Genomic DNA, 11,792 nt, shown 5'->3' on the forward strand with positions numbered 1-11,792 from the left:
AATGCAAAGAAAGGACTGGAGCATTTTATTGGAGAGATAAGTAGGCTGACACTGATATTGAGACAACAGTGACTGAAAATCTAATTCAATCTACATATCGGTCTCCTTAAAGATCTAAATAGATTTTCTCACCTCAGACCTCTGGAGCACTTACGATTATCTTTCTGTCCCTCTGAACCCTGAGTGACAATCACTCGCAGTGAATGAGATGCAGTTCCCCCCCCCCCTCAGTCTAACCAAGACTATACTTTCAGGGATCATTTCTAAAATTTCTGACTTGAGGAATGGTTCTAAAGTGTTTGGTCCAGCTGACCATGATGATGAGTCGTGATATTCCTTTCTCTGAGCGTGAGGCTGACAGAGAGTAATGATTTACTCATATGCTCCTCTGTCATTGATATCGTTCTTTGCTTCTTTATGGAGTATTGAAGAAGGGAATAAATGTTCAGAGTGGTAGTAGCAGATATGTGGAAAACTAACACGTGTGAAATAGAAAACATCTAAGCTTTCTCATTTAACTGAATTTATAGTCAGTCTCTGAGACTGTCCAGTCCATGCTGGACAAGGTTACTTGAAGGGTTAACACCTACTTTCTTGACTTTGTAATGCCTTATGTCCGGTGTAAAAATGTAACTGAGTTCCCATAATTTCTCTTTTTGTCCTACCTTTGCTTTTCCTACTTTGACATGTCAAAGGTACAGGTTTTGAAAACCCATCTCTACACACATCCATGTTCCACTCCCACAGGTGTTTCCACTTGACTAATCAGACTGTGTGGCCTTTACAGGCTCAGCTTGATTGACATGGATTAAGGGGTGGAACGTACACTGAAGTCCCGGTGGACGGGATGGCATGTTGTAACGAGGTTTGAGGACATACAGCAATACTTGAAGCCAGTTACTCTACGAGTGGATACGGGGCATTGAAGGTGATGTGTTAATCCTGATTGATTCCTGATTTTTTGGCCCTATTTGTATTTGGATCTAACAGGCTGGTTAACCACTGTAGGGAGGAGACGTTTGGACAGTTTTTTTGTCTCGTTCCAGTGATTGGCATATCTAGGTGATGGCGGATATGTGGTAGCATGTGGATGTATTTCCACTCACGTACCAACAACGCCGCCCACAGTCCTCGTTTTATCCACCACTTTCTCACCTGTACTACGGGAACTGACTGGGAAAACCAAAGTTTCCCCGTGGGTCGCCACCAACTCGCCGTAGGAGAGGCTGCTCTTCCTTAGTGCTGCTGGCTCTGACTCATATGAAGGGAAATAGGGGCAAAGGTGAGAGCTTGCAGAACCAAAAAATCTGAAATTATATGTTTAAATTTGCACTTGTAAAATAAATTTGCACTTGTAAAAATATTCACACACGTGTGAACTTAATTTGATGTCACACAATGAAAACAAAACACGAGAGCTTGTAAAAAAAATCTGAATTTGTAATATGCACTTGTAGAAAATATTCACACACCTGTATTCTGAATGTGAAGTCACAGAAAAAATATTCGCAAATGTGTAGATTGATATTTCCATGAACAGAATGACAGCTGCAAGCGTGTAGTGCAACCGAAAAATCCAACTTAACAGTTGAGGAGGTACAGGCACTACACGTTCTTAAAAAACAAACTAATAATTGTAAAACCAGCCGATAAGGGTAGTGCTATTGTCCTAATGGACCGCACCGACTATGTGAGTGAAGCTCTACGCCAACTCCAAAACCCAGAATATTACAAACCATTATCAAAACCCATCAAGGAGATGACAGCAAACCAAGTAGCTTCCATTTTGAAAACCCTGAAACAAAAACATTTCCTCACAAAAAATGAATATACTTACCTCATAGGACAAGCCCCCTACAGAACGAGACTGTTCTATATCCTCCCTAAGATACATAAAGAACAAAAACACTGGATTAACAACATGCCGCCAGGGAGACCAATCGTCTCAGATTGTAGCAGTAAAAGCTATGGAATAGCGCAATACCTTGATTATTTCCTATCCCCACTGGCGGACAAACATCCCAGCTACATAAAAAACACCACAGATTTTATCAACAAAGTCAGACAGACCGAGGTAAGGGAACCTTTCAAACTGTTCACAATGGACGTAAGGAGTCTATACCCAACATCGATATCTCCAAAGGGATACAACTATTGAAAAATGGCTCAAAAATATCCTGAAACGGACAAACCAGATAACAAACTCCTGCAACTGCTTCACCTAAGCCTAACTACAAACGACTTCCAGTTCAATGGCAAATATTACCTTCAGATAAGGGTACAGCGATGGGTAAGCGATTCGCCCCGGCCTACGCAAACATCTATATGGCCGATTGGGAGGAAACAGCTTTCTCCAAATGCAAAAAACTCCCAATGAAATACTACAGGTATTTAGATGACATGTGGGGCATTTGGACCCACACGGACGAGGAATTCGACGAAGTCGTCCAAACACTGAATGGTCACCACGAATCTATCGAACTAGACCCAATCCTTAAAGAAAACGAGGTCAATTTCCTTGATACCACAATATTCAAAGGTCCACAGTTAAAAAAAACAGGTATCCTTGATACTAAGGTTTTCTTTAAACCAACGGACACCCATGCTTTGTTACACAAAAGAAGCTTTCATCCGCAACACACCTTCAAAGGCTTGCTCAAGTCGCAGCTCCTTAGATTCGACAGGATTTGCAGCAACCAAACGGACAGGGAAAACGCAACCAAAACCTTTATTGAGAAGCTCAGGAAAAAAAGATACTCAAGAACCTTTCTTCGACAAAACCAAAAAAACGCAATTCCCCAGAACACAAACCACAAACCAACAAACCCCAGCAACAAAAACCTTATCCCCTTGATATCTACGTACTCAAGTTACACAGTAAGAGCCAACAAGAAACTTAAAGAAAACTTCAACAATACACTCTCCAAAACTACCATACCCGAACGCTGTAAGGTTATCTCGGCCTACAGAAAGAACCCAAGCTTAAAGGACATTTTAGTGAGGGCTAAACTCCGACCCAAAAGGATATCCCTCAAATGACCCAAACCAAGAGAAGGGAACACAGAACATATCGAGAGGACTGGAAGATTATCCGGGATCGCCACTCACAAGGATAGATGGAAAATACATCATAGAGAACCTCAAAAGAACCCAACAAAACGATTGTTTATAGTTTATATTGTTCTTAATTGTTTATGTGCTTACTGTTCATTGTAATAAAGAATAAAAAATAAAAACAATTTTTAGAATTTGGGTAGGAAAGTGACGACAACCTGGGAAATTATTCAAGGCTTGTCCGGAGGATAACAATCCTCCTTCGACAATACTGCCTGAATACGCCCATACCGATTCCTTTCCAATTCTTTTGTATATAATCTAATAAATAACTAATGTCAGAAAAATAAAAAAATAATAAATAATTAATAAAAAGAATGATAGGAATTATGACAATATTATCCTATATGGACTTTACTTAAAATAATCCTTAAACGAACCTTTCATTCTCCTCCCTCTTTTCCCTCATGCAAATGAGGGAGTAGGGGGAGTAGAGTCAACAGCCCGACCCGGCAGGGAGAGATTGGAGCCCAAAACCGGACTGCTCTCCTTAACTCTACCTCCTTCCTGTCTGTCTTACTTTCTACTCAATTCTCCTCCCTCCTCTTCCCTCATGTAAATGAGGGAGTAGGGGAGGTCTGTCTGTTTTTTTAACATTGTTGTTTTAAGCTGAGCGCAGACTTTAATCGTTCCTCTTTTTTCCAAAAACAACTACCTCAGTTTTTCCTTCATTTAATTTCAGAAAGTTCTGGCACATCCAGTCGTTAATTTGTTCGATGCACTTAGTCAGTTTTTGTATTGGACTATAGTCCCCTGGCGATAAGGTTATGTAAATTTGTGTGTCGTCCGCATAACTATGGTAACTTATTTTGTTGTTTTCCATAATCTGAGCCAGTGGAAGCATGTAGATGTTAAACAGAAGAGGCCCCAGAATGGAGCCTTGCGGAACTCCGCACGTCATATTTGTACGCTCAGATGCATAATTACCTATTGACACAAAGTAATCCCTATTCTTTAGGTAGGATTCAAACCAGTTTAGTACTAAGCCAGAAAGGCCAACGCAGTTTTCCAATTGGTCTAGTAGTATGTCGTGGTCGACCGTGTCAAATGCAGCACTGAGATCAAGTAATACTAAGATTGAAATTTTGCCATTATCTGTGTTAAGGTGGATGTCATTAAAGACTTTGACAAGAGCCGTTTCAGTGCTGTAGTGTGGTCGGAAACCCGACTGAAAGGTATCAAAACTGTTGCTTAGTGACAAGAAATGGTTGAGTTGTTGAAAGACTACTTTTTCAGTGATTTTACTTAAAAACGAAAGGTTTGATATTGGCCTATAGTTGCTCATTAGTGACTTGTCTAGGTTGTTCTTTTTTAGAACAACCTAGACAAATAATAGGAAGTTGCTGAGCACACAGTTACTGGAGTTAGAGAAAATGACGTCCCAAACGGCGCATACTTGTGTGTACTGCTCTTGTGCAAAGACATCCATCTTTTTTTTTTTATTAGATTAGATTCAACTTTATTGTCATTGTGCAGAGTACAAGTACAAAGACAAGGAAATGCAGTTTGTGTCTAACCAGAAAAGTGCAATGTGATATATAAAGTACAGACAGGTGGTGCATTGGCAGGACAAGAAATATATTGCTGTGTTATTTTTAGTTTTTTTGGGCGGCTGTGGCTCAGTGGTAGACCGGTTGCCTTCCAATTGGAAAGTTGGTGGTTCGATCCCCGCCCCTGCAGTCATTGTCGAAGTGTCCTTGGGCAAGACACTGAACCTCAAGTTGCCCCCGGTGCTGTGCATCGGAGTGTGAATGTGTATGATTGTTTATCTGATGAGCAGGTGGCACCATGTACGGCAGCCCCGGCCACAGTGTATGAATGTGTGTGAATGGTGAATGTTTCCTGTAGATGTAAAAAGTGCTTTGAGCAGTTGTTAAGACTGGAAAAGCGCTATATAAATACAGTACATTTACATTATTTAACCCTCTGAGACCTAAAGTCATTTTCATAGCTCATTGTCCGTCTGCTTCTATTTTCTATAAAGCTTGTAAAACATCAACCCGGGTATCTACAGTCAAGATATCAACACATCATTCTTTTCAGAACAAACTGGGCTATTAGAATATTTGTGCTGCACTGAGGTCATTTGAATGTTAAAAAACGGTTGTAGGACCTTAAAGGGAACATGATCTTCCAGATATGTATTGATATCACACACAGAGCAGTACGAGCTGAGCCAGTCTCCTCTAAAACACTTCTCATATGTCCTGGGAGTCACACTGGGAAAAATAAACATTAGAACTTATACAACTATGCATTTATTTTTAGCTTAATTTACCCAACAGAACAGCTTCGGAGTCATTGGAATGAGTTGAATCGTGGTCGTCTCGCTCCCCCCTAGCGCCTGTGAGCTGAAACCCCCTTGCAACTTTCAGTCAGCGAGTCTGTTGGACAGGGGCCTCCTCCAGATGTTCCCAATTTACCTGTACTACCCGTCCGGGCTTACCAGGTCTGTCCAGAGTCCTCCCCCACCCCCTGACCTAACTCAACACCAGATGGTGATCAGTTGACCGCTCCGCCCCTCTCTTCACCTGAGTGTCCAAAACATACGGCCTCAGATCACAACAATTATAAAAATCAATCATTGCTCTTCGGCCTAGGGTGCTCTGGTACCACATACACTTATGAGCACCCTATGTTTGAACATGGTGTTTGTTATGGACAATCCTTGACCCCCTGCTTTGCATCGCTCCAGGTAAGAAGAAAGCAATCTGTTATGCACCTTTGCATTGCACTAAAATGTCAAAATTTGGACCTGAATCCAAAATAACATTACTTACTTGACATTCCCAGACATTGTTTTTTTGGAAAAAAATGTTGGTTACGGGTTTAGTTACTGTTTGAAAAATGAAAAGAATTGTTATTGAAATGGAGACAGATTAAGGGTTTATGATCAATGATGTCAATGATGTAGTTTAATGTCTTGAGACTCACTACGTAACGTTAAATGAGGACCGTGAGTTTCTTTGCCTGCGCTATTTTATCACCATGTTTCATTTGAATTAGCTAGCTAGTTTTTTGAGCGGGAGCCGTTCATCTTAAATTTAACTTTGAGGTGTTCATTATTCTGTTTCTGTTCGTATTGATTTGCCAACTGACTGTTCAGTTACATTGTGTGTAAACTGCACCGTGACCGTAGCGTGAGTGAGATTTGGCCATCGAGCAGCCTTAGCTAACGTTATCAGCGACATTAAGTTAGCGACGCCCCCCCCCCCCCACACACACACACACTCACACACACTCACACACCGTGCAATGGGACCATGACCAGACGGAGAGGAAATTCAAAAAAACACATTAACGGTCTGCTCTGTCTGAAGCAGCGGTAGTAGCCTAATAACCACGTAGTGGTGGCCTGCCACTACTTGACGTAGCCAACACAACTCTTTTTGGGACACAAGCTGCTGGCTTTGCACGGTCAGCCCAGTGTTTGAACATGGAAAATGGTTAGTCTCTGTTCTCATTAGAGAAGGCAATAATCACCTTAATTATTTGATATTTTACAATGGTGTATGCAGTGTACCTAAATAAAGTTGCCAGTGAGTGTACATCTAATGTATGTTTATTGAAATATAGTTTTGTAATGACTAGATTATTTTTTCCTGTTTTGCTGCAGAGTGACAGACAAACTCAAGTCCGCATATCACCTGGAGTCAGCTGATGGATCGTGGGCTCAAGTTTTTGTGGTAAGACCAGGACGTTGTATTTGGTCATAATTTTATATATAAATATACATTTTAAATATTAACTTTTAATCCTTCTTTGTTTCCACTTTCACAGTGAATAGGGCTAGAAGTGTTCCAGTGACAGAGTGAATGTGGCAATGCAAGACCTGCCCTTCAGTTTTTACAAGTAGGTCCCATATTCTAAAACACTATTGAGTCAGACATAGACATTATAGGAATAACAATCGAATTCCATGTGTGCAGCTGCCCATGCACTTTCAGAACGTCGCATGAACTGTTAATTCATTTGAATGGATGTCATGTTATTAAAACTAGTCGTCATCAGTCAGAGAAATGTACATTTAGTTGCCATTTGTGTCCTTGTTTGGATCTTGTGTCTGATAGGAATTACTGGACTCACGTTAATGCACATTTAAAGAAAAATGAGGTTGTAACGTGTATGTTCTCGGATTGCAAATTTCAAACAACAGCCATTTTTGAAGTAACGGAGGTAATTAAAAAATTATGCCCTGACTAGTTGTGTCATAGGCAATGAGATGTGTAAAAGTAATGCTTGACTTTATTAGGATGTGTTTCAAATATTCCATAGCAGAGCCCAGATGATTAACCATGCACAGTGCACGCCATGATATGGCGGGCAGGTGTAGATATGATGTTAGTAATGTCTTCTAAAATCTGTGGGCGGTGCCGTTATTAAAAAATATTTTCATGTTTCAGATAAACGCAGAGTTAAAGAGCATCACAGCCATGCCTCTACAATCAAAGTGTTAACAAAGCGACCGGGGAGCAGGGAAAAAGACTGCATCTATCTGAATGAGAATCCCAACGTCTTGTACAGAAAAAAATGTAGATGAAAATTCAATCTTTACATTAGTTTGTAAAGATTGAAGGCTCCTCTTCATTTGACCTGGAATCCTGTTTTCTCCATTAATTGACCATGAATGGCAGCATGGCAAGGCATTCTTTGGCTGTAGTAATCTCCTATGCTGCTTACATGGGTATAAATAAACTAGCAATTGCTGCATTCAAATTCAATCAGTTTATTTTAATTTATTTTTAAAGCTTCAACAAATGTTTTTCTTCTTTAACCATCTTTAATCTTTAACCAGGACATGACTGAGGCCACTGCACTGAGTGCCATCATGAAAACGACAGTGGGAATTTACGTCACCAAACAGACACCAGGCAATGACTTTTCTGATGTTGGCATCATCATCGAGGGTGTGGTGGGTCTTCAAGATCTGGATAACGCGGCCCTTACAACAGCCTTGCTGTTTGGACTTTGTTACTCTTTGAACACGAGGTATCCGTCACAGCTCCGCTACACTTTTCGAAGTGATTCAAAAGGTGGAAAATGGAGTTGGATGTGACTTATTCTCAAGGAAAGCCCAAAGCTTAAAGACAAAACTGCTCCAGTAAGGAGAGCTCACTGTTGTTGTGCACGTGAGGCCAAGTGTTCGTTCCTTTACGGCCATGTGGACGGGCCGGTTATTGTCCCCTCTACTAGACTCTGATTGGCAGCATTCTTCAGTCTTAGTTTCTATCTGTCTTACAGGTGAAGGGATTGAGAACTGTACACAGTCTGAATCAGAATCAATCGCAAGATTAGCAGTTCCATCCCAGTGTAAAAATCCCTGAAATTTACCAGACTAAAATGTGCCTGCATTCTACGATCATGGCCTGTGCTGACCTCCTGTTCCTCAGATTAAACTAAAGTCTGGTGACAATGCATGTTCAAATTCTAAAACTTCAACCTATTGTTCTAGAACTGCAACTTAAAAGAAAGTTGATCTGTATATGCATTAATCTAAAAGAAGGTTGATGTGTATATGCATTAATCAAAAAGAAAGTTGATGTGTGTGTATGTGTGTGCGTGCATGCATGTGTGTGCAAACATTGGCAAAATGACAATATAAACTGTGTGTGTGTGTGTGTGTGTGTGTGTGTGTGTGTGTGTGTCTCAGTGTTTCACTCCTCGTCCTTGTTTTCACAAAGGGGATTTGGAGTGATAAAAACAGGTTTAAACTAACTGTCCCTGTTTAAGGCTGTTGGGTGCTAACTCTAGCAGGAGGATAACACGGGGTAGACACCACCGATTGGTTTCATTTCTCTCTCCACTGACAGACCTCCTAATGTACAAACTACAGAGCTACGTGTTGAAATTGACTGGAATTCTCCTTTAAGGAAAAGTCCAACTGCTTTAAAAAGATGTCTTAATGCACCTCTCCATATTTCCTGGCATTTGCCGTTACAATCAGATATGTCACTGTAAAAAATAGTTGGCAGATGTAGGGAGCTGCGTTGGGAACCAGAGGGTCGCCAGTTCAAGTCCCCATGCGGACCAAGATACGGAGTGTGGTTGGATGCCACTTCACATCCTGGGAACTGCCAGGTACCCCCCCAACCGCTCAGGGCGCTGGTCCAGCTGGTAGCCCACTCACTCTCACATCTCTCTATTAGTGTTTGAATAGATCCTGAGTGTGTGCGTGTGTATTTCAGGCCTGTGTGTGATTACTGAAAAAGTGTACACAGAGTGTAAATTGTAATTTCCCCACTTCGGGATCAATAAATATTATAGATTAAATTATATTAATCGAAAAGAAAGATGATGTGTGTATGTATTACTCAAAAAGAACGTAAAGGCATATAACGTATAGGCATATATGCATGTGTGTATAAGCCTTAAAAAGAACAGATATGCATTAATCAAAAAGAAAGATGATGTGTACATGCATTAATCAGCAGACCTCGTGGCGCAATGGTAGCGCATCTGACTCCAGATCAGAAGGTTGCGTGTTCAAATCACGTCGGAGTCAAATGTCCTTACTGCAGTTCTCTCATGTGTGCATGAATACGTCCTGCGTGTGTGTATTTCAGCCCTATGTGTGGTTAGTAACAGAGTGTAAATAGTAATTTCCCCACTGAGGATCATTAAAGAATTTTAATCAATAAGAAAGATGATGTGTATATGCATTAAATGGTGGAGATGGAACATCGTAAGCACCTTTGATCCGCATTAAAGGATCAAAAGCATTCCTTTGATGTGCCAACCTTCTATTTTTTACAGTGACATATCTGATTGGTGGAACTCCCTGTTACTATGGAAATGTTCACTGCACCTGCAAACTCACCAACAGCCCTATTTCATGCTACTTTGACAAATTCTATGCTTTTCAGAATTTACATAAACACATTTTAAGTTTCTAAAATAAAAATAACTGTTACAGAGATTATAAAACATCTATTAAGTTGTTCAAATTCAGCTTCATTAAATTAACCCATTAAGTTTCCGCATAATGCATCAGTACTAATATCAAATTCCATTGTAGGTGCTTTCTGCATATTTTTAATCATTTAACACTTAGGTAAATATATGTATCAGATCCAACTCTGTATCTGAATATTAGGACTGGGATCAGGGTAAAAAATGATATACCCGCCCCCCCCTCCTTCTCTCCTGGTTAGTAGATTTTAATCAAGTATATTTATCAATAAACAATGAAATGAAGAATACAAATGTTCCGATAAATGTGCTAGTTTACTGATATGTATATAAGCAGATTTTAAAAATGATCTGTGAAAAATCTTTCAATGAAAATGAAAATCATTATCTGTGATTACCAATGTGCCAACAAGTATCAAAGAATCAAATCAAAGTTGTTTATTAAACTTATTCAACACTGTCTGCTCGAGTTATCTTAGCTTGCTAGATGAAAATAAATAGACAGGGTTGTAACCTAGCAACACTTATTGTTTGTAAGACACCATTTTGTTTTTGATTACTCAATCTTAGGGACATCTCTCAGAGGAAAAAAAATGCCGCTAATATCCTGTCTCTGAAAATAACCTCAGGCCCCAGAGGGTTAACCGAAATACAAGTCAGGAATAACTAGAACTGCCAACAGTTATGACGGGTCCAAACCCCCCCCACCCCCCGCATGCAAGTTGGCCCCAATGACCCGGGGAGGCACAAAAGTGGAACCAAACAAAACAATGGGGGGGGGGGCAAATGTCAGGAAATATGGAGAGGTGCATTTAACAGTGGAAAGATGAACCAAGACGGCTTTTCATATAAATATTTTCTATTGACTATAGTTGTGTTTGTTATTAACAGAAATCAACCTGTCAACATTTCTATTCATCATAAAGTTCCGCCGTTAAGTTTTTCACCGCCAATTCAAAAAGAGCTGAACACGGAGGAGGATTCCTCCCTAACGGCCGCTCTGCTCTCTCCGTGCCCCCGCTGTTCGGTAATAGTTAAAGCAGATAAAACCTAAAGAACACTCAAAAGCTTCAAGATGAAACTTACTTAAGAAGCTTCTTCATTCACGTTCAAGAGAAGGCCTGTGAGACCTGTCAACTCCCGTATGGGAAGCGGTATTTAACCGGTGAAGGTCTGCGGCAAGATCAGTAAGATCTGTGTCATTGGTCCTTTATTAAATAGAGCTGTAGTTACATACTTACCCTATGCCCTGATAGCATGTGTCAAAAACCATATAATGCTAATACTAGACATGATAATCTCTATAATTAAACATTATAAAACTATAACTAGACAGGGTGGCTGGGAAAACCTGAATCCTGACTGTCTTTGTTCACATTCAAGAGAAGCCCTGTTTCCAGCCAGACTATGAATTGATTCATGAAATCCCTGTTATTAATATGTGGTCAGTCCCATATGGTCTAGCGGTTAGGATTCCTGGTTTTCACCCAGGTGGCCCGGGTTCAACTCCCGGTATGGGAATTGGTATTTAGCTGGTTAAGGTCTGCAGAAAGATCTGTGTGATGTCCAACATTGGTCCTAAATTAGAGCTGTAGTTACGTACCCAACACGGTTAGACTTTACTGTAATTTCTACAGTTACTTACCGTAAAATACGATAACTTTCTTTTCCGGTTCATTACTGTAATATGCATTGCACTGTCGCACTGTTGCTTGCTCTGGAGGAAACTACTAGAACTGTTGGGTCCTTGTAAATTCTGGAGTGTGGTC

At 40.4% G+C, this 11,792-nt stretch overlaps 3 non-coding genes across 3 annotated transcripts; all 3 read left to right on the forward strand.

Moving 5' to 3' along the window:
* Window positions 1–238: 238 nt before the first annotated feature.
* Window positions 239–455, forward strand: LOC116677992 (small nucleolar RNA U3). The gene has a single exon (XR_004329139.1). It is a non-coding gene; the product is annotated as a small nucleolar RNA U3 (small nucleolar RNA).
* A 9,089-nt stretch (window positions 456–9,544) lies between these two features.
* On the forward strand, window positions 9,545–9,616 carry trnaw-cca (transfer RNA tryptophan (anticodon CCA)). Its single transcript has one exon. It is a non-coding gene; the product is annotated as a tRNA-Trp (tRNA).
* A 1,856-nt stretch (window positions 9,617–11,472) lies between these two features.
* On the forward strand, window positions 11,473–11,544 carry trnae-uuc (transfer RNA glutamic acid (anticodon UUC)). The gene has a single exon. It is a non-coding gene; the product is annotated as a tRNA-Glu (tRNA).
* The last annotated feature ends 248 nt before the right edge of the window (window positions 11,545–11,792 follow it).

Source organism: Etheostoma spectabile, unplaced genomic scaffold (assembly GCF_008692095.1).
Source record: "Etheostoma spectabile isolate EspeVRDwgs_2016 unplaced genomic scaffold, UIUC_Espe_1.0 scaffold00006317, whole genome shotgun sequence".
NCBI classification, from domain to species: Eukaryota; Metazoa; Chordata; class Actinopteri; order Perciformes; family Percidae; genus Etheostoma; species Etheostoma spectabile.